This window comes from Heterocephalus glaber, unplaced genomic scaffold, assembly GCF_053883595.1.
Source record: "Heterocephalus glaber isolate CG9 unplaced genomic scaffold, H.glaber_assembly_v1.0 deba00000122, whole genome shotgun sequence".
In the NCBI taxonomy this organism is placed as follows: domain Eukaryota; kingdom Metazoa; phylum Chordata; class Mammalia; order Rodentia; family Bathyergidae; genus Heterocephalus; species Heterocephalus glaber.
Window position 1 is genome coordinate 61,510,018 of NW_028258138.1, and position 22,172 is coordinate 61,532,189.

At 36.0% G+C, this 22,172-nt stretch overlaps 1 non-coding gene and 2 pseudogenes across 1 annotated transcript; 2 read left to right on the top strand and 1 right to left on the bottom strand.

Moving 5' to 3' along the window:
* Positions 1-4,596: 4,596 nt before the first annotated feature.
* Positions 4,597-4,667, bottom strand: LOC147830453 (small nucleolar RNA SNORD113/SNORD114 family). Its single transcript, XR_015439381.1, has one exon. It is a non-coding gene; the product is annotated as a small nucleolar RNA SNORD113/SNORD114 family (small nucleolar RNA).
* Positions 4,668-9,120: 4,453 nt separating this feature from the next.
* LOC110349822 (cytosolic 5'-nucleotidase 3A-like) lies at positions 9,121-10,124 on the top strand (annotated as a pseudogene).
* Positions 10,125-20,564: 10,440 nt separating this feature from the next.
* On the top strand, positions 20,565-21,697 carry LOC101705435 (dnaJ homolog subfamily B member 6 pseudogene; annotated as a pseudogene).
* Positions 21,698-22,172: the final 475 nt, after the last annotated feature.

The window sequence follows — 22,172 nt, forward strand, 5'->3', positions numbered from 1 at the left end:
CCTAGCAACCAAGATCTATAGGAAAATCTACTTTCTTGGCAACATTTGATTCTATTGACCCAGCTTCCACCACTAATTCAGTTTTCACTAATAAGTATTTGTTAAATTGTACTGGCTTGTCCTGCATCTGGATACATGACTTCTATAACACTATACGTGCATGGCTTTCTTCCTGCCTCTCAGAATCCCCTTTTCAATCCACTTTTCTTCTGCCAGTCATTCACATGGAAGCGTTCCTCATTGTTTCATCCTACACCCAATTCTCTTCTCCCTGGACCCTCCCTCCCTAGTGCTGTCAGGTACTTCAATTATTATGTAATGTTGACATCTCACAAGTATATATTTACAGCCTAATTTCATTCCTAAGATTCCAGTTCACATGGTCAGCCTTCTGCTATAATTGAATGTTCATATTTACTCAAAATTAATCTGTCCAAAATTTAGTTCATCTTTGTGCCCTCTAGCAACTTCCAGAATTACTTCTCTGTTTATTTTCTCAGTTTATGATACCATGATCTGTAACGCTGCTCAGTTCAGGGAACTGGAAATCATTTTGGCTTCTCTTTTTTATTTCTCATACTCAATCATCCACCCAGCCTTGTTGAGTCCACCTGTTCAATGGCTCTTAAACTTGTCTACTTTTTTCATCTCCATAGCTTTTTTTTTCTTAAATTCTTTTATTGGTAGGTTGCAACCACCATTTACTTACTTTTGTGTTATAGCATATTGTAAAGACCAGTCAAATATCATTTCCTCTATGTGCTCTTTGAAATATAGCTCCCTACTTCTCATCCTCACTCATCCTTTAACTTTGTACAGAATGGCTCAAACATTCTGAAAGGCTTCATTCTATTTTAACTTTCTTCCTACTGCTTTTTTGCCTCTTGCTTCCCCTCTCTACATCCCTTCTTCCCCCCACGCACTCTTTTTTTTTTTTTTTTTTTTGGTACCGGGGATCGAACTCCGGACCTTGCACTTGTGAGGCAGGCGCCAGAACCACTGAGCTAAATCCCCAGCCCCATGTACTCTTAACTTGTCTAATTCTATGTCTAATTGATGTCACTTTCTGCAGAAAGTCTTCCCTGAGCTCCACATTTTGGCTGTTTCCCTTCTCTAGAATACCATTGTGCCATGAATTTTTCTACCACAACATTTATCACCTTGTACTGCAGTTATGGTTCTACTATTTGGAAGAACAGTTAATTTTATACATTTATCCTTGTAAGTTCATTTATTCTTAAAGAAAGAGCCAACAGGGGACCAAAATCAGTGACTAGGTGCTCTGCTCCATACAATCAGAAGCCCAGACTCCCAGGAGGTCTGTCACCCTTACATGACTTCTCAGTCACTCTGCATGATAATATCTGCATAGTACAAGACAAAAGACCATGAAGAATCATTGATGGAAGGTTTTACAGGCCAGATTTGAAATGACAGCTATCACTTCCACTCACATTCCATTGAATAGGACTCAGAACATGGTAACATCTAACTGAATGAGAGGCAGGGAAAAGGTAATTTATTTGTGCCAGGAAATTAGTTTACTGGTCGGCTAGTAGTCTGCCACACTAACCTTCACTCTCACTGAACTGAAAATTTCATGACATCAGGGGTAAAGATTTTCTTGCTCTCCATTTTATCCTCAATTCTAGATGTAATTGGTGATCAAGAAGTATTTGGTGCATAAATGAAGCTATGCATATCAATATTTATAAATTGCCTTTTAAATGTTTTTTCCATCCTGATGTTGGCTGCTGCCTATGTAAGTCACCCACACAGCATCTTCTGTGGCAGTCTGTAGCATACCTTCCCATATTTCACTGTCTTCATGGAGCTATGGTGTAGAAAGTATCTCTTTGGATTTCATTGGTAGGCTCCATTGCAGAAATGATTATTATGATCCTCTCTGGATATGTACTAAGTGCAGATGCATAAGCCACAATGTCAATTTATTTGTTTAACAAACATATATATTTTAAAGGTTATTACCCATATTCTCTCTACTTAAGGGATGGAGTTAGGGGATGCAGTAGCTGGGAAGCTGGGACACTAATCACCACTGACAAAAGTTTGGGTATAAATGAGCCTATTAGCTACCATACTATAAGGTTATTGTTAAGATTATTGTACATATTACATAGCATTCCTTTTTAAAGGTCTAGAAGAAATTTTATCTTAAATTACAATAAAAAGAATAACTTTCTCCTGAAAATTGATTTATTTTGTCTTCTGATGTTCATCAACCATATAACATATACTCTTTATTTCCTAGCATTTGCTACTAGAAAGTTCAGAGCAAATATGGGGCTACATAGGGTAGAGATCAAGATTTGCATTTTCTGTACTATCCCAATTCAGGCTTCCACTGATTCAACATATTTTTCTCTAGCCATATTTTCCTTTGTCCTCATTTTTCCTTTCTATTCACTAGTTTTTATCTTCTTATATTACACATTTATGTAAGTAACCTTGAATATGTTTTGGAACAAAGGAGAAATACATACAATAAAATATATTAAAAATTTGTCTTTACATAAACATGATTTCAATAGAATGTGGTTAGGTATTTTTCTTCTTCATTAATCTATGGTGTTTTAGCTCCAGAGATATTTTCAAAGGAATGTGAAGCAGTCTTTTATTTGGGAAGACAATAAAAAGAGGAAGAGAATAAAAAAATGATTGATTATAAACATAGAGATGACTTTGCAAGCTGAGAATTGAAGTAAATATGAAACTATATTTATTATGTGAAACATATTGTCTACTATTACAAAAATTCATTCTAATGTAAGTTCTGTGAGAGCAAGAACCTTGTCTTCATTGTTGCTATTTCCCCAGCATGAGAACAGAACCTGACACAATAAATACTAAACAATATATTTTGAAAGTGAGAATGTTATACATTTGTATTTAGGAGAACTAGGTTAGTAGCAAAAAGATGAGGTTGAATATTAGTTATACATCCACAAGCATAGCATCTTTGGATTTAGTTTTATTATTTATAAAGTGAGGGTATTAGACTTTCCACAGAGATCTTTCGAATTTAATAATAGTTCGTGCTCTTGTTGAATCTAGTGACATAGTTAAACATAAAGATGTAAATGTCTATAATAATTTGGGAATTTTGCTTTCAAAGTAGAATACCCAGCTACATTGTCAATGGTCCCTACAGATGTGGATACATCAAAGCCACACACCATGCCTCAAAGTGAATATAGCACATCTTTCCTCACATGTTTCAGAAACAACATACAAGTTTAACAACATACAGTCCCTGTGATATTGAGATTTGGGGAAAAAAACCTATATTTTTCATTTGATGTTGATATTTAGTTTTGAGCTACTCTGTAGTGATCATATATTGATAGAACAATCCCTATAGTCTTAAAAGTAAGGGTTAATGATCTGTTATTATAGTTTATCTTTTATTTGTCAAGGAATTTTGAGGTAATATTAAAGAAATCTCAGCACTCCCAGGGATCTGAATTGGTGACAAGAACAGAGAGCAAATCAATTATAAGTTGTCATTAAACAGAAACTATAGAGCTTCTACTTAATAATAGTTACTGTTCCTTCATAGAGGAGCACATTTTCAATTTCAGATTTCCCCAGTCATATAGATTAAAAATTCAGTGCATCAAAGCAAAGTCAAATTATAGATTTATTTTAAAAAGTTAGATTCTGAAAATAATTTTGTCCTTCAGCCAGCAATTCCCATACTGAAGACTTTAGTGACTCCTGGACCTCCAGTGAGACAGATGCCAGAAAATGTTGAGTATAAGTGTGAGTCCTGTAGAATCTGGTGTCCCCTCATTCATTTAATACATATTGAACAACTATCATGTGCTTGTTCATAAGCTTATTCACTAATATTTGCAATGCATCTACCATGTTTAAAGCATTGCTGTAGGTGATAAGAATACATTTGTGAACAAAATATATCTAATCTCCTAATTCTGTTGCAGGACAGACAAATAGTAAAAAGTGATATAGAGAAAACGAAGTAGTGAAAGAAGACAGGAAGACTCAAGGTAAGGGTGGGTGGTCTTGGAACGTCTTATTGAGGATGCTGACATCAGAACAAAGGTACCACCAATGAAGCAAACAAAGGAAGATATGAGTGTATGTAAGGAAAAGAAAAGTAGCCAGTATATGCATATTATCAATGAAAATGAACAGAGAACCCAATCTGATGCACAGAGGTGATTTATTGTTCTTCCAGTACACCTGGCAGCAGTTCTGTGGGTGCTGCTTTAGCAGATATTGACAGCCTGAAGAAGAAATATACTGCCTCCTAGTGGCATAAAACAAAGATCAATGGAGTGGGGAAGTGGCATGGAAAGTAGCTGGAGCAAAGAGGAAAGAGAATTCCAAGTGTTTCAGGTGCAAAACTCTGCATTCACTTTCTGGACCCTTTGCCACAAAGAGTAAATGTGTATGTCCTTTTGGAAAGCATTTAAGACACACATGTGAAACCTTTAGAGGTCTTTTATGCCTGCTGGCTCCATCATTTGACTGCTGGGAATTTCTCCTTAGAAAATGTAGAAAAGGACCATGTACAATATTTTTCTTTGCAACATTACTTTTATCTCTTTGATGGACCTCGGAGTTATGGATTTGGATTAATCATAATCTTTAATTCATGACAAACTTGCATCATTAGTCAACGCATGATTCTCTGTAATCTATTTCTTTTTTAAAAATATATTAATAATATAATAGATACCTGTAAACTCACTGCCCAAATACAAGAATTGAGAAGGCAGTATTCAGATGTGACAGCATCAAAGGAGATCCACAAATAAGTGGAATTTAGATATATGACAAAGTTAGCATGACAGATTACTTAGAAAAAGAGGGAAGGACTGTTCAGCAAATAGACATGAGAATGTACCCCTACCATGCACATTACACAAAAATAAACTGCATATAGTTTAAAATCTTTATGTCAAAAGAAAAACGTTAAAACATGTAATAAAATAAAGATGAACTTCTTCCTGGCTCTTGAATTAGGGAAAAGCATAATGAAGAGGCATAAAGCACTATAACCATTAAAAATTGATAAATTAGAATGGAATTAAGAAATCTGGGTTCATCAAAAGATGCCTTAGAGGAGGTTAAAAAGCAAGATATAGGGCCAGGAATTTGGCTCAGTGGCGCCCGCGCCTGCCTCGAAAACACAAGGTCCTGAGTTCGATCCCTGGTACCAAAAAAACAAAACAAAACAAAACAACATACAGTTTGGAAGAGATATTTGCCACACATATATTTGAAAAAGGATCAAATACTTCATGTCAAGATACATAAATCAATAGCAGAAGAAGACAAAAAGCAATAGAAATGAATGACAAAAGGTGCATCACAAAACATAAAAGTGGCTACAAACATCTAAAAAGATGCACATCTCTCTAGTAATCAATAAATGTAAATAAAAACTAGAAGGGAGAAACGATTCAACATATAATCAATTGGAAAAAATTAAGAAGTCTGGTATTGCCACATGTGTCATTGATACAATTTTTTATAAATTGCTGATGGGACTAAAAATTGGTTGACATTATGTTTTAAAGTTGAACATGCACATACCCTATAACCAAACAATTCTATTCCTGTATATATACCTCCTTCTCCAATTGTATATGGATACAAGAAATATGAACACATGTATATACAGGAGATTGAATATAAATGCTGCAAGAAAATAGTGTTCACATAGAAAAATTACAAATAATCTAAATGCCTCTAGTCAAGAGAATGGATAAATTTGCAGTATAGAATGGAATCAAATAGTATAGAGGAATTAAAAATGACTAAACAACAGCCATTCAACAGCATAAATGAATTTTAATGACATTGTATTGAGCCAAAACAGTAAATACCAGATGACAACATATGGTTTAAGTTTTTAAATAAAATAAAAATAAGTATAACTAAATATATAACAGACAAAAATTTTAAACTATGTAAATGAATAAAAAGCACAGCATTCAGGACAGGATTTGCTTTTGATAGACACAAGAAATGGAACAGGATGAAGACATTTATAGTGTTATTCATAATAGTTAAAAATCTGCGAGTGTGGCTAGGAATAGACAGTATTAAGGAAACATATGACTGATAATAAGATAATGTTTAATAGGCTAAAGTATAACTCATATAGCTCAGTGAAATATTATGAAGCCAGCCAAAACAATAGCCATTATGTTCTCTTAGCCAACTTATCATAGAGACAAAAGTACAAGGTATAAAATTTTTATCAATCAGATGTAAATTGACTATAAAAACATTAGTGACACTAAGGATAATAGTCCATACTTAATAGATTTGGACTTATGCTATATAGTATTAGCACAAAATTGAGTTGTTTGTAATAAACTATGCTAAAATACTACTTACACTAGTTTTTGTCATCCTTTATTGTTGAGATTATATAGTACAAGGAAATTTCATGAGATCTTTCTTTGTTTACCTATATCCTCAGTCCCTAAAATAATGCTTAGCACACAGTTATTGCTCAATACTAACTGTAGATGAATAAATAAATAAATTGATACTTGTTGGTTATAACATAAAAATTATGTAGTATTGGAGATAAAAGTTTATTGAACAACTGTATTATTCAGCTTTTTTATTGCTGGGGCAAAATATGAAACATACAACTTAAAGGATGAGAGATTTTACTTACTTCATGGTTTCAGATGTTTCAGTCCTTGGTTGACTAGCTCCAAGGCAGAAATGTGATGGTGGAAGGGCTTGGTGGTGCAGACAAGAAGCAGAGCCCAGGGGAAGAGTGCCAGGAGAAATCTACCTTCGGAAGGCATGCTGCGAGTGACCTGCCTTCTTTAACTGGGTCCCACTTCCTAACAACACATTCAGTTATGAGCATTAGTGCATTAACCCGCCCTGTAAGCAAAGCACTGCATGTCTAGTCACCTCTCCGGGAGACTCTTAATCCACTCAAGTCAACAATTCAGATTAACTGGATTAAGATTAACTACAATGTTATAAGAAAAAAACTGAACTCCATATTAGATTTATGCTATAGTCAATTATCTCATATTTTAGTTCTCAGCATAATACTTACCAGTGTCTGATATCTCCTTTATGTATTTAACTCTGATTGAAATTATACTAGAATGTAGGACACAAGAGAATAGGAACCTAAGCCTTCTTATCTCTTGCTTACTGCAGTGTCCTATCACATATAGCAATGGCAGGCATACTGTCAGCTCAAGAAGCATTTGTTGAATGATTGAAGGGATAAGTGTATATGGGCAATGACAAAGAAGAAAACACACAGACTGACACAAACACAGTGAAAAGAAGTGATTTGTTTAATTTGAATTTTAACTTCTTTTTCCATTTCAATGGTTATTGTAATATCATGTGTGGCATAGAGGTGGGAGGGGTAGGATGAGGAAGACATCCTTTCCATCCCCTACATCATGAAACATAGAGGTCATCCAAGGTACTTTTTGCCCCAGAAACTGGAATACCGAAAATATGTTGCTTAAAAGTCTTGCTTTATAATTTCTATAATTAGAACTCTATAATTCTTAGTCATTTCACAGATCCATAATGAAATGAACTATTGCGAACATCCACATTTTCTGTTCTTTTCCACTTGAAAACCTCATTTTCCTCAGATATCATTTTATCTTTCTTAACATAAAATCAGCCTTAGAAATGGTGAAATCAGAAAGGAACTCTGAAGCCAAACAAAGAAGTTTGCCCTGGCAGTGTAGGCACACATTCTTACTTATACGAGAATAAGAAGAGCCTGTTAACCAGTCTATAAACTTGGAGAAAATATCCCCTGCGGTAAGTTGCTTTATTTATAATCATTCACAAAAACACATTAGGATCCAACAAGTTGAAATTGAATGCTCACTCCCAAACTGTTTCTGAAACATGTTTCTACTTGTTAGGTTGGACTGCAATGTGACATCCAGTATTGGATGATGCATTTGGCAAGATTCATGACAGGCCTTGGTAATGTGATTTTCTTCCTTTCAGCACGTTTATTTCAATAGATTTATGAAATGTTTAGAAACAGAAAAAGAATGATAATGGCTGAGTTTCCAGAATTTGTAGGGCCTTTGCTGTATGTGAACATATTCTATGGGATATTTGGCTCCTGCATGCACTTCATGGAACTCATATATATTTAAATGTCACTACTCTGCTCTGAGTACATTGCATTTAAATACATTATCTTTTAATATATTCTTTTCTTATTATTTTGCTTATAAACTTGAAGAGGAATTCAATAATATTTGCACTATAATTCACCTTCCAACTTTCCTATGATGTGGAATAAAAATACTTATTTTATTTTAACTGCTTATGAAATAGTAATGCTCAATCTAAACATCTTAATACCATATATATGGTATTATATATAGTGTATAACTACACTATAGTTAATTAGTTATATAGTTATATAAAATACATATTGGTTAATTAAATATAAATATATATATATATATATATCTCTTCTTGGAACAACTTTTCACTGAGACTCGGGTGACCAGACCACGGAGCAGAAAATTGAATCTTAATCAGTTTTTTCTTTCTGATTTCCCTTGCTATTAGTGTGATCCAATGGAGCTCAAAGCCTCATTGAAACCAGTCAGTGTGTATAAGTCAGGGAAGCAGAGATATGATATCAGTCTCTGTGGCCCCTTTCCTTCCAGCCCATCTCATTACCCAAATCAACAAGCTCAAGCTCACAATCAACACAAACACCAAACATACACTCATACACATACCACACACACAAACCCACACCATACACGCACACACCACACAACACCCACACACACGCACAAACACATCAAGCGCTCAGTCCTCCTTACTGACCTCAGAAAGTAACTTTACTATGTTCTTTGACCATGAATTCCTTATCCTTTCAAAACTTACACACCCTTCCTCTTAAATCTTATAAACATATCCATCTCTTACTCTGCCTGGGTCCTGAATGGTTCTGTCTAAGCTTCTTGATAGCTGAGCCCAATGATTTCATAGCATCCTCTGTATTTTCCTTAGTCAGGAGAAGGAGCAGCTACAGTTGAAAGATTTGAAAGTCAGAATCTTTGTGTGGTTGGGAAGAGTGTAAGGGCTCCATCTGTAGACTGGGTAGTGATGCCTACAGTGAGCAAAGTAGCTAGTACCAGTGTGTGCATCCTGGCAGCAGGGGCAGTGCTTTCTCAGCTAATATTCTCCTTAAAGAGAAAGCAGAACACCTTAAGAAAGATGACACCATGGGCTGGGGATTTAGCAAAGTGGTTCCACCACCTGCCTCGAAAGCACAAGGTCCTGAGTTCGATCCCTGGTACCAAAAAAAAAAAAAAAGATGACACCAAGAAATGATTCATCAAACATCTACATATTTGTGAAAAGATGCTAGAATTCCATGAAAGTTCAGTTCACATCAGGACTCCTACAAAGGTAACAGAAATTATCTGTGGTTTTATCAAAAGAACTGTCAAACTTCAGAGAATAAGGACTTTGATGATTCAAAGTAGATTTTCCTACAAAGTAAAAAGATCTCTAATGTCACATAATGTCACTGACAACTCTAAACTGGTCATGGATTAAGGTCAAAAGAGTTACTGCAGCTAAAGTAAAAATATTATGCTATGAAATTGATATTGCTTTCACTATAGATGATAAGTATCCTTCCTTGATGAACAAGCTTTACCAAGTACTAAATTTAAAGAAATTTTTAAGAATCTTACATTATGTTCAAGGAAGGATATAACAATTTATTTGAGAAGCTCCAACAACACAGTATCCCTGTATTTCTATTTTGGGTGATATTGGTTTATCAGTCAAGGTGGTATTTACCATACAAATGTCAAAGTGCTGTTTATTCATTGATTTTGATGAAAATGGATGCTCAAAAGATTTAAAGGAAAATTAATTTATATGTCTAACAAACATGATGATGCCTTGAAGAACACAGAATATTTCAATCAACTGAAGGACAACAGCATCGTAATTCTGTTGAAGGATTCTGAAGGAGACATAAGAATGCCAGTTGGAGTAGCCAAGGCATTCTGAGGATGAGATATTTAAATGATAGGAGTGGATGGGCTCTCAGAAAAGTGTTTTTTAATTGAAAGAGCAATCACTAGAAGAAGCAAACAATTTTTTTCTCCTTCCTTCCTTCCTTCCTTCTTTCCTTCCTTCAGTTCTTTCTGGTATTAAGAATTAAACCCAGTGCTTTTGACTGAACTGCATCCCCAGGCCCTTTTAATTTTTTGGCTTTGAAACAAAATCTCTCCAACCCACTAAGTTGCCCAGGATCGGCTCAGCCTTCCAGAGTTCTGGGATTACAGGTGTGTGCTACACCACCAAGACTAGCCACTCATCTTACAGAGGATTCCATAAATAAGTATCCTTCATGAAGACCTCTCTCTTGTGGGAGCATGGGCTACAATTACTATTCATCAATTCATCTTGTGGAAAGACTCTTATTTATATTTTTGTTCTTGAAGTTTCTCCTTTACATTAATTATTTTCAGATATATTGGATTTATGAAATGAAAGCTCCTTTTTCTTCACCCCTGTCATCACCACAGTCCCCTCTAAATTTTTATCACAAGTAAAATAATAACAACTCTTAAAGCCAAAAGTAGAAAAGTAACTTTTCCAATGTGGATTTTATATTTAATGATATACTATGCATTATACTGAGGAGTTTTTTTTTTATGCTGGAAAAGATTGTTGAAGTCTAAAGAGAATTTTTACAAAATGGTCAAATAATTGACATGAATTATTCCTAGTTTTACAATTTGGAATGGTGATGACTTGAAATTGTGTTGTGTCTGCTTTGCTCAGAGAAAAATCAATATTAACCAGAAAACACTGTATTTGGCAAAAAACATACTGATGTCCATATGCTACTAATTTTTATAAAATGTTCTGTAACGATTTATTGATAATGAAGTGAGATATCTTTTTGTTTTAAATGCCTATTTCCATTAAAGGAATTGTACTTCTTCAATCACATTTAACTTAGCATATATTATCCTATCCTTTCTTGAAAACATACTTTGAAGAGATACTTGGTACTCTGTCTAGAAGAAAAATCAGTCAAGAGCATATGTGCAAGATCAGATAATTAAATTGAAGAAAAGAACATTTTCTTGACCTAATCATACTCAATATGGCAGTGTAGGACAGATTGTCCTCTGAGAAATCCCTAAAACCATCAACTTGCACCTCTTTGGAAAGGCCTTGTTACCTTTGTCAATAGCTGCAGCCACTGTTGACATCTAGATAGAAAGCAAGAAAGGGCTGGGAGTGGGCTAAGAGTTTTTTAAATGTTTGTTTTGGTTTTGTTCATTTATTTTGATCTTGGCACACAAGGAAGCACTTAACTGGGAACCTTATACATGCTACTATTTTAAATAAATGAGTAGAATATGTTTCTACTGATTGAAACCCTGCACTACTTGTTTCACTTTACATTATATTGGAGGCCTGCTATCAAATCCAGGTGCATGCCAAGATGTGCATCTTTCTTTCCAGGAATGGAGCAACAATAAACAAATGAATTCAAATCTATGTGCTGCCCAAATATGCTGCCATCCACTCAAGAGAAATATTTTTCTCTGAATACCTCAAAGGTGCTCACTCAGGAACTAATGAGACCTGTCACCATAGGGGTGGACAATGCTCTACTAACACAGCTGTTTCTACTGTCAGCCAGACCACAAATACAAAATATTTTATTACCTCATATATGTTCTACAAAGGTCTTCAGAGTCCCACTGGCACCTTTTCCTGACTAAAATCTACCCTAGCACACCTGTACTTTCATTCTCTCATGTTCCTTTTTCTCAATTATGGATGAACAGGCAAACAGCGAGAATAAATTCTCTGTGACTAGTGTATGCTTTCTGATCTTTTTTTCCTGTTTCTTAGTGACTATTTGAGTCCATTTGTGCAGATTAAACAAAATACCACAGATCAAGTAACTTATAAAGATAAGAAATTTTTTTTTATAGTTCTAGAGGGCTGGGAAGTTCAAAATCAAGGTGTCAGAATCTTATGAAGACCTTACTGTGTCCACACACGGTGGAACACAGGAAGGAAAGGCTGAGCTCTGCTCTTTTATCTGGGCCTTAATCTCATTCATGAAAAGAGGTGCCTTGCAGCTTAATCATCCCTTAAAAGTCCCAGCTCTTAATACTATGACATTGGCAACACCTGAGTTTTAAGGAGAACTATGATCAAAACTTTTCCAGTTAAAGACATCTGAACCACAAGTATCCCTCAACTCTCCATTTTTCTGATACAATCTAAGGTATACTGCAAGACAGTTTAATTATATTGCTTTAAGTACTCATTAATGTACTTCCCTCCATAATTATTAGATCCGATTATAATGAACAAGAAGAGAAAATAGATGACTAGTCATATAGATTAACTCTTCCAATATATTATTCCCTTAGCAGTTTCATGAATACCCAGTAAAACATACAGCTTATCTACCTTGGGTGCAGGCTAAACCCTTCATGGTGAGTACATGGGAAAGAATTAGGAACAGAGAGAGCTCCCAGACCAGAGGAGGCTTCTAGGTCAACATGCCACAGCTCCCAGTGCAGAGTAGGAGGCTTTCAGGCCAACCTACTACTGCTCCCAGTGCAGAGGAGGGTTCCAGGTCAGCGTGCCACAGCTCCCAGCACAGAGGAGGCTTCCGGGTCAATGTGCCACAGCTCCCAGTGCAGAGTACGAGGCTTCCAGGACAACCTACAACCACTCCCAGCACAGAGGAGGTGAGCCTGCCACCAGCAGCACCCCAACCACCCCACCCCACCCCTGTAAAAATGACAATACACATAAACAAGCCTCAGAACCAGACTTCCAGATCACATTACAGCAACCTCAAAAGGAAACAAGATGGAACCCTCTGATACTCAAGCACCTGGACTCCCTGAACTAGCAAAGAAAAAGGATCTGGAAAAAATGAATTCAGAAATAATTTCTCAGATAACAACAGAGATTGGGCCCATTGTAAGAGATATGATTAATAAATCTAGAGAGGACACAGATAAAAGAGTAGAGGACCTGAAGAACATGATGGAATCCCAACACAGGAAACAAATGGAATGCATACAACAGATGCAAACATATTTCCAAGAGATAAAAAAACTTCATTGAGAATCTATGCACCAGAAGAGCCAATGTGAAAACAGAATTTCAGATGTAGAAGATAAGATTGCAATTAATGACCAGGAAAAGAAAAATTGCTTTAAAATTGTAAGCAACCACAAGAAATCAATCCAACAGCTTCTAGATGATGCAAAGAAGAATAAAATAAGACTGATCAGAGTCAATGAAGAAACAGGAGAGAGAGCAGATGACATCAAAAAACTTCACAGAAGCAGAAAACTTGCCAAGCAGGGGAAAAGAACTTGGCATACAGATAAGTGAGGCATATAGGACTCCAAATAGCCTTGATCAAAAAAATCTACACATAGGCATAGAATTGTTAAGATTCCAGAAACACAACAGAAGAACAAAGTTCTACAAGCAGTTAGAGAAAAGAAACAAATCACATACAAAGGAAGTCCATCAGAATCACAGCAGACTTCTCAATGCAAACCCTCAAGGCAAGAAGAGCTTGGAGTGATATATTTCAAGTGCTAAAGGGAAACAACCTTGAACCCAAATTGATGTACCCTGCAAAACTATCTTTCAAAATTGATGGTGAAATAAGACACTTTCATGACAAAAAGCACCTTAGGAACTTCATGAATACCAAACAAGCACTCCAAAAAATTTTAGACAAAATCCTAGCAAAAGACAAGGAAGATCAAAAACCCAGGAAGCCCAGCAGAATGAATACACCAGGCACGACAGGAAATTAAAGCAAAGGGGGAGAATCCAACAAAAAGAAAATATCATGACAATGATAAGTCAATATGTATCCATTATAACCATCAATGTTAATGGTCTCAACTCACCAATCAAAAGAAATGGACTGGCAGAATGGGTCAAGAAGCAAGATCCAACAATATGCTGCATACAAGAAACACACTTAATTCAAAAAGAAACTCATAGACTGAAAGTTAAAGGGTGGAAAACAATACTCCTTGAGACAGGATCTTGAAAACAAAGCAGGAGTAGCTACTCTCTTTGCAGACCAAGTGGATTTCAAACCCACACTAATTAAGAGAGACAAAGAAGGACACTACATCCTTGTAAAGGGAACGATCCAACAGGAAGAGATGACAATCAGAAATATCTATGCACCAAACATTAGTGCACCCAACTATATAAAACAAATACTAACAGACATGAAAAATCATATAAGCACTAATACAATAGTAGTGGGGGACCTCAATACCCCATTGTTACGAATAGATAGATCAACTAGACAAAAAACAAGCAACGAAATACTAGAACTGAATCAAACTCTTGAACAAGTGAACTTAACAGATGTTTACAGAGTGTTCCACCCCACAAAATAAGAATACACATTCTTTTCAGCTCCACATGGGTCATTCTCCAAAATAGACCACATACTTGCTCATGCAACATATTTAGGTAAGTGCAAAGGAATGAAGTTATCCCCTGTATATTATCAGACCATAGTACAATGAAATTGGAGTTCAATAGCAAAAGAAACCACAAAAATTTCATAAACACATGGAAATTGAACAACACACTTCTCAACAACCAATGGGTCACAGAGGAAATTAAAGAAGAAATCACACAGTTCCTTCAATAAAATGACAATGACAATACAACATATTGGAATCTCTGGGACACAATGAAAGCAGTCTTACAAGGGAAATTCATAGCAGTGAATACTCACATTAGGAAAACAGAGCAGGCCCAATTAAACAACCTGATGCTGAACCTCAAGCTTCTAGAAAAAAAAGAGCAGGACAAACCCAAAGCCCATAGAAAGGAGGAAATTATAAAGATCATGGCAGAAATCAATGCAATGGAGACTAAGAAAACAATACAAAAAATCAATGAAGCCAAGAGTTAACTCTTCAAAAGAATAAACAAAATTGACAAACCCTTAGCCAACCTTATCCGAAAAAGGAAAAAAAAGGCCCAAATTCATGCAATTAGGAATGAAAAGGGTGAAATTCCACAGACCCAGCAGGAATCCAGAAGATCATCAATATCTACTTTCAGAACCTATAGGCCAATAAAATGGAAAACATAGAAGAAATAGACAGATTCCTAGATATGTAGGAAATACCAAAGTTCAACGAAGAAGACCAAAAAATTCTAAACAACCCAATATCAATCAATGAAATTAAAAACGTAATTAAAAACTTACCAACTAAAAAAAGCCCATGTCCTGATGGCTTCACTGCTGAATTCTACAAGACATTTAGAAAGGAACTACTGCCACAACTGTTTAAACTCCTTGATGAAATGGAAAGGGAAGTAATACTTCTGAATTCATTCCTGGAAGCAAGCATAATCTTGATCCCCAAAGCAGAGAAAGACCCAACCAAAAAAAGACAACTATAGGCCAATCTCACTAATGAACATAGATGCAAAAATCCTTAATAAGACACTGGCAAATAGAATGCAGATGATCTTTGAGAAGATCATACACCCTGATCAAGTGGGATTCATTCCAGGGTTGCAGGGATGGTTCAACATATGCAAATCAATCAATGTAATACACTACATCAATAGCGCCAAGGACAAAAATCATATGATCATCTCAATAGATGCAGAAAAAGCACTGGACAAAATCCAATATGCATTTATGATAAAATCCTATAAGAAATTGGAAATGATGGTCTCTACCTCAGTCTGATAAAAGCCATCTATGAAAAACCAACAACCAATATCATACTAAATGGTCAAAAACTGAAATCCTTCACACTAAAACCAGGAACAAGACAAGGATGGCCACTATCACCACTCCTGTTCAATATAGTTTTGGAAACATTAGCCACAGCAATTAGACAAGAGAAAAAATTAAAGGAATAAAAATAGGAAATGAAGAAGTCAAACTGTCATTATTTGCAGATGAAAAGATACACTATATAGAAAACCCCAAGAATGTCACCAAAAGTCTTCTAGACTTAATAACCAAATTCAGTCAAGTAGCTGGTTACAAGGTCAACACACAAAAATCAATAGCTTTCCTCTACATGAACAACAGACTCACTGAGACAGAAATAGGGCAAACAATTCCTTTCACAATAGCATCCAAAAAACTGAAATACCTAGGGATCAATCTAACAGAAGAAATCAAAGACCTCTTCTCTGAAAACTATAGCACTTTGAAAAGAGAGATTGAAGAGGATATCAGAAAATGGAAAGACATCCCTTGCTCCTGGGTAGGAAGGATCAACATGGTGAAAATGGCCATACTTCCAAAACTGCTATATAGATTCAATGCAATCCCAATTGAAATCTCAGCAGCATATTACATGGGCCTTGAGAAAACAATCCAAAAATTCATTTGGAACAAGAAGAGACCCAGAATAGCAAAAGCAATTCTAGGTAACAGAGACATGGCTGGAGGTATTACAACCACCAACTTGAAACTATACTACAAAACTACTGTGATAAAAACAGCATGGTACTGGCAAAGAAACAGATCTGAGGACCAGTGGAACAGATTAGAAGATGCAGAAACAACCCCAAGCACACTCAGCCACCTCATCTTCCACAAAGGAGCCAAACACCCTCACTGGAGGAAAGATAGCCTCTTTAATAAATGGTGTTGGAGAAATAGGGTTTCAACTTGCCAAAGACTAAAGTTAGACCTATATCTCTCACCATGTACTACATTAAAATTGAAATGGATTAAAGATCTAACATTAAAACAAAAACACTGAACCAGCTGGAACAGAGGTTAGGTAGAACTCTTGAAGACATTGGTGTAGGAAAAGATTTTATGAACAAAACCTCAGTTGCCCATGAACTATCACAAACAATCAACAAGTGGGATCTCTTCTTATTAAAAAGCTTCTGCACAGCAAGAGAAACCAGCAGCAATGTGAAGAGACAACCCACAATGTGGGAAAAAATTTTCACTAGTGGTCCCTCAGAAAACGGTCTACTATCTAGAATATATAAAGAATTGAAAAAAATCAGACCTCCCAAATTTGAAGACCCAATCCAAAAAAAGGGCATCTGAAATGGACAGATATTTCTCACACAAAGAAGTAGAAATGGCAAATAAACATATGAAAAAATGTTCAACATCACTAGTTATTCGAGAGATGCAAATGAAAACAATGCTGAGATTCCACCTCACCCCAGAAAGAATGGCTGCTATCAAGAAATCAACCAAAAGCAAATGCTGGTGAGGCTGTGGGGAAGGAGGAACACTGCTTCACTTCTGGTGGGAGTGTAGACTGGTGCAACCACTGTGGAAATCAGTATGGAGATACCTCAAAGAACTAGGACTGCAAGTCCCATTTGACCTAGCTATTCCCCTGCTGGGTGTCTTCCCCAAAGAATTAAAAGAATCACACTACGGTGATATATGTGCACCCATGTTCGGAGCAGCACAATTTGTCATAGCTAAAACTTGGGAGCAGCCCAATTGCCCATCAACTGGAGACTGGATAAAGAAAATGTGTTTTTTTAATAAAATGGAGTATTACTCAGCCATAAAAATTGAGAAATTAGAGACATTTATTTCTGAATGGATACACATTGAGGCCATACTCTTAAGTGAAATAAATAGGACATGCGTGTAAATACCAAATAGTTTCTCTAGTGTGAGAAATTGAAAGTGTAAATAAGGACTAAAAGGTATAATAGATAATGTGAAATAGGAAGAAAAGGGGTAACATGGAAGGGGAAGTGGGAGGGGTAGGGGAAGGAAAATAGGGAATGGTATTAATATGAGAAAATCAAAAAGGAAACAAAGTCTTTTAAATAGGGAGGGATGGAGGGGTTGAAGGGAGTGCAAAGGAGGGAGGAAAAATAAGAACCAAAAGAGTATGTAAAGGTGAAAATTTCCAATGATGAATCTCATTATATTGTATATCTAAAATGTACCAATAAAAGGATATACAGTTAAAAAAAAAAAAGAATTAGGAACAGAGATTGCGATCTACTTTATTTGGGCATGGGAGGAAAAACAAGAACTGATAAGGAGCCAACACCAGATGGGCACTTAAAAGTGCATCTTGATAATGAAAATGACAATAAACAGAATCAAAATTCCTCCCAGTCAAATAAGGTAGAAAACTCAAAGCCTCAGAATTTTCTCTATTTTATTTCAAAATGAAATCTCCAAATAGCATTTTCGGCCAGCTATAGCCATTCAAGTTTTTTATTTTCCATTTTGAATGGAAAGATTATTCAACATGGATTTGTAAGGAATTTTTATTGACCTCATAAACACACTGGGTTGTATAAAATCAATATTGTGATCAGCTGAATCCTTGCTACCCTAAAAGAGCATGGATCAGGCTACATCTTTCCATGACCTCATGTATGGCATTTTGCCATACCACTTAAATTTCTCATGTAGATTTCTTAACATATATTTTTATTATTTGAAAATGTTCATCTTTTCTTAGGACCAATAGGAAATTTCCTCATTTGCTAGCTGTTAGACAAATCCCAGGATTGTAGCCTTGCTGTAAATTGGTCCTTAGTAAGCTTTACACATAATATTTTATGGACAGCCAGGCCATTCATGAAACTCAATCATGATTTTATACTGCTTGATCAGGTTGAGATGGCTATTGCATCAATTCAGATATTCTCTTTTATATCCCTAGATGATGTCTTCAACAGCACAATGGGAAGCTTTTCAGAAATCCTCACAACTGCTTATAGATTGACTAAAAATAATAGCATCCATATCACTGGTGAATCATTTGCCATGTCTTTTGGGATTTTATGTTTTGGCTACTGAACAAATATTTGTTGAATATTATGCCAATTGTTGGGTATATAGTAATGACACTGGGCTCCCAAAGATTATAATCTATTAGAGATGAGATATAGTAAATAAATAATTGTACAATTAATTTGCCACAAGTACTAAGATGCGATGTCACAATCTAACAGAAAAACCTAATTTTAACTGATACAGGAAATGCTCTGAGGATGTAATTAAATTAAAATCTGACAAATAAAAAAGAACTCACCAACTGAAGGTAGCAAGAGGACTGGGAATGTATTTCATGGCAGAGTACTTGCTGAGCATGCATGAGGCCTTGGATTCAAGCCCCAGCACTGAAAACAAAAAAGAGCAAGAATCATTTCAAGTCTGTGAAAATATATTCTAAGACAAGAAAGAGATTTTTGGAACAAAGAGTATTTCTCTAATTCGACTAAAAAAATGTTGTCAGTGAAAAATGCAAAACCTTTATTTTACATCACAAGAAACCAAAGGTTTCAGTAACATTGAAACCATCCCAATGCAGCTCACATCCATAAATTGATTGGCATAATTAATACTCACTTCCAAGTTGGGTGGGGGGAGTATTTCACTTGATTGGTGAAATCTTTATCTGGACATCCACATGACTTTTATATAAAGGTCATATAGAATTCATACCATTGAAGCATCACCCTGCATGCATTATGGCAGTGGAGCCTCAAATTAAGGTGCTACCAATATCTTTAATGTTGATACCCTGAAGAAGTGCCTAGTTTAGAGACAAGACAAGATTGGGCTCTGCTTCTCCACTAAGATGTTTTGAGGTAATAGTCTCATCTATATTTGGAATATAATTTCTATGCATTGATGTAAAACCTATTAAAAACCCTTTGTACTTTGATTTCTCTAAACTTTGAAGGTAAAATAATATATCTCACCATGTTACCAGTGTACAGCCTAGTAAAGTTTGATTGATTTGAGCAGAACTTCATTCCTGAATTCACAATCGTATGATTGCTCCTTTTGTGGTCAGTACTCTAGAGATTTCCATTGTGGACTCTCCAGCCACCCTTATAGAAAATGCACCACATGATGAGCTGTTCTAGGACTCTCTGAGTTTCCAGTATACCCTCAGTGTCTTCTTTGACAGACCTGAGGTACATAAGAGGAACCTAAAGACCTCAAATCCGTGGATGGGTGTTGTATGAAAAGGAAAACCTTCAGCATTGATACTCAATGCTAACATGATAACATCATATGACTGAAGTCCAAAGTGTGTAATACAAGAAAGACTTAGTAACCAGTATTTTAAATCCAAGTGTTTGGCCTCTAATTCTTTTTGAGACTGCTGTATGAAAATCAGTAATAAAAACTGAGCAATGTACCTATAAACTGTTTACTGTCTTGTTAAAACAATGAGAAAAACAATACAGATAACTTTTTACCAAATGATCTGCTTAATATAAATATCTAAACATATATCTACAATTTATAGGAAATTTCATTGCAGTGTTGCTAGAAAAAACAAAAGCTTAAAATTATTTAACCACCAACATTAAGAGACCAATTAAACTATGGTAGAGGCATTCGGGGAATTAACCAGTCTCTTAAAAGAATGAAATAAATCTCTATTCACTGCTATGGAAAGATTCTAAATTTTTGGTTGTTTTTTTTTAGGAAAAAGAGGTTAGGGACGTCTCCGCGCCGCTGCCGCATGACGCACTTCCTGTTTGTTGTTGGAGAAAGGAGAGAAAGGAAAGCGCGAGGAACCGCCGCCACCACTACCAGGTCACAGTGCCGGAGCCGTGAGTGAGGGGACGGGCCACACATCTCTTCTTTGCGCCGCCGGTCGTCTGAGTCCTCGGACTTGTTCCGGGAAACTGTTAAAACATGATGGATTACTATGAAGTTCTAGGCGTGCAGAGACATCCGGAAAGCATACCGGAAACTGGCACTAAAGTGGCATCCAGATAAAAAATCCTGATAAAGAAGAAGCAGAGCGAAAATTCAAACAAGTGGCTGAGGCATATGAGGTGTTATCAGATGCTAAGAAATGGGACATTTATGACAAATACGGCAAAGAAGGATTAAATGGTGGTGGAGGAGGTGGAAGTCACTTTGACAGTCCATTTGAGTTTGGTTTCACATTCCGGAACCCAGATGATGGCCTCACGGAATTTTTTGGTGGAAGGGACCCATTTTCATTCGACTTCTTCGAAGACCCATTTGAAGACTTTTTTGGAAACCGAAGGGATCCCCGAGGAAGCAGAAGCCGTGGTGCGGGCTCCTTTTTCTCTGCCTTCAGTGGATTTCCATCCTTTGGAGGTGGATTTTCTTTGTTTGATACAGGATTTACTTCATTTGGCTCCCTAGGTCATGGTGGCCTCCCTTCATTTTCATCCACATCATTTGGCGGCAGTGGCATGGGTAACGTCAAATCTATATCAACTTCTACTAAAATTGTTAATGGTAGAAAAATCACCACAAAGAGAATTGTCGAGAATGATCAAGAAAGAGTAGAAGTTGAAGAAGATGGACAGTTAAAGTCCTTAACGATAAATGGTAAGGAGCAGCTGCTACGCTTGGATAACAAGTAATTCAATGCACACATTTCACAGAAATGTTAAACTATAACAAACACCATTTGAGGATTAACAGGAACATTTTTTTTGAAGATTTCAACGAACTCAACTTTCAGTATAACTGTACCTAATCTAAAGTATTTATAAACAGCTCATCGGAGCCCCTCTTTGTCATAGACTTTGGAGTTTATTGTTGGGACCACACAGTAGGACCATTTTTTGTCTTTAAAATTGTTGTGATTTCTGTATACATTTTGCTTTTTTATTAAACATGATCCAAGGTAAGCCTTGACTCTTTTGAGTAGCTCTAGGACAAGATTGTACTCTTAACACCAGCATGGATCTGCTTTCCATTGTGTTTGAAATGTGAGCCAAGTAGTGTCCACCTGCTGTGAAGCTAACTTTGCCAGGATGAGTCCTCCACAGAAATAATTTCCATTTTTTTCAGTATTTAGTAATGAAAGATACTAATGCATTAATGGTAATAACATTCTGGTTCATTACAAATTTAAGGATGTTTTCTAGCTGTGCATGGATGCTGGCAACTTAGTAAAGTTTTGACAATGTTTAAATGTGTAATGTTAAGCTTAGGTGTATAAAACCTGGTAAATTGGGTCTTTGTCATTTGCTTAAAAAAAAAAAAAAGAAAAGAAATGTGAATGTATTGGTGCATTCTTTCTGGAGTGGGGAAAAAAAAGAAAGAAAAAGAGGTTAGGAACAGAATAGTGTATGCCCCATTT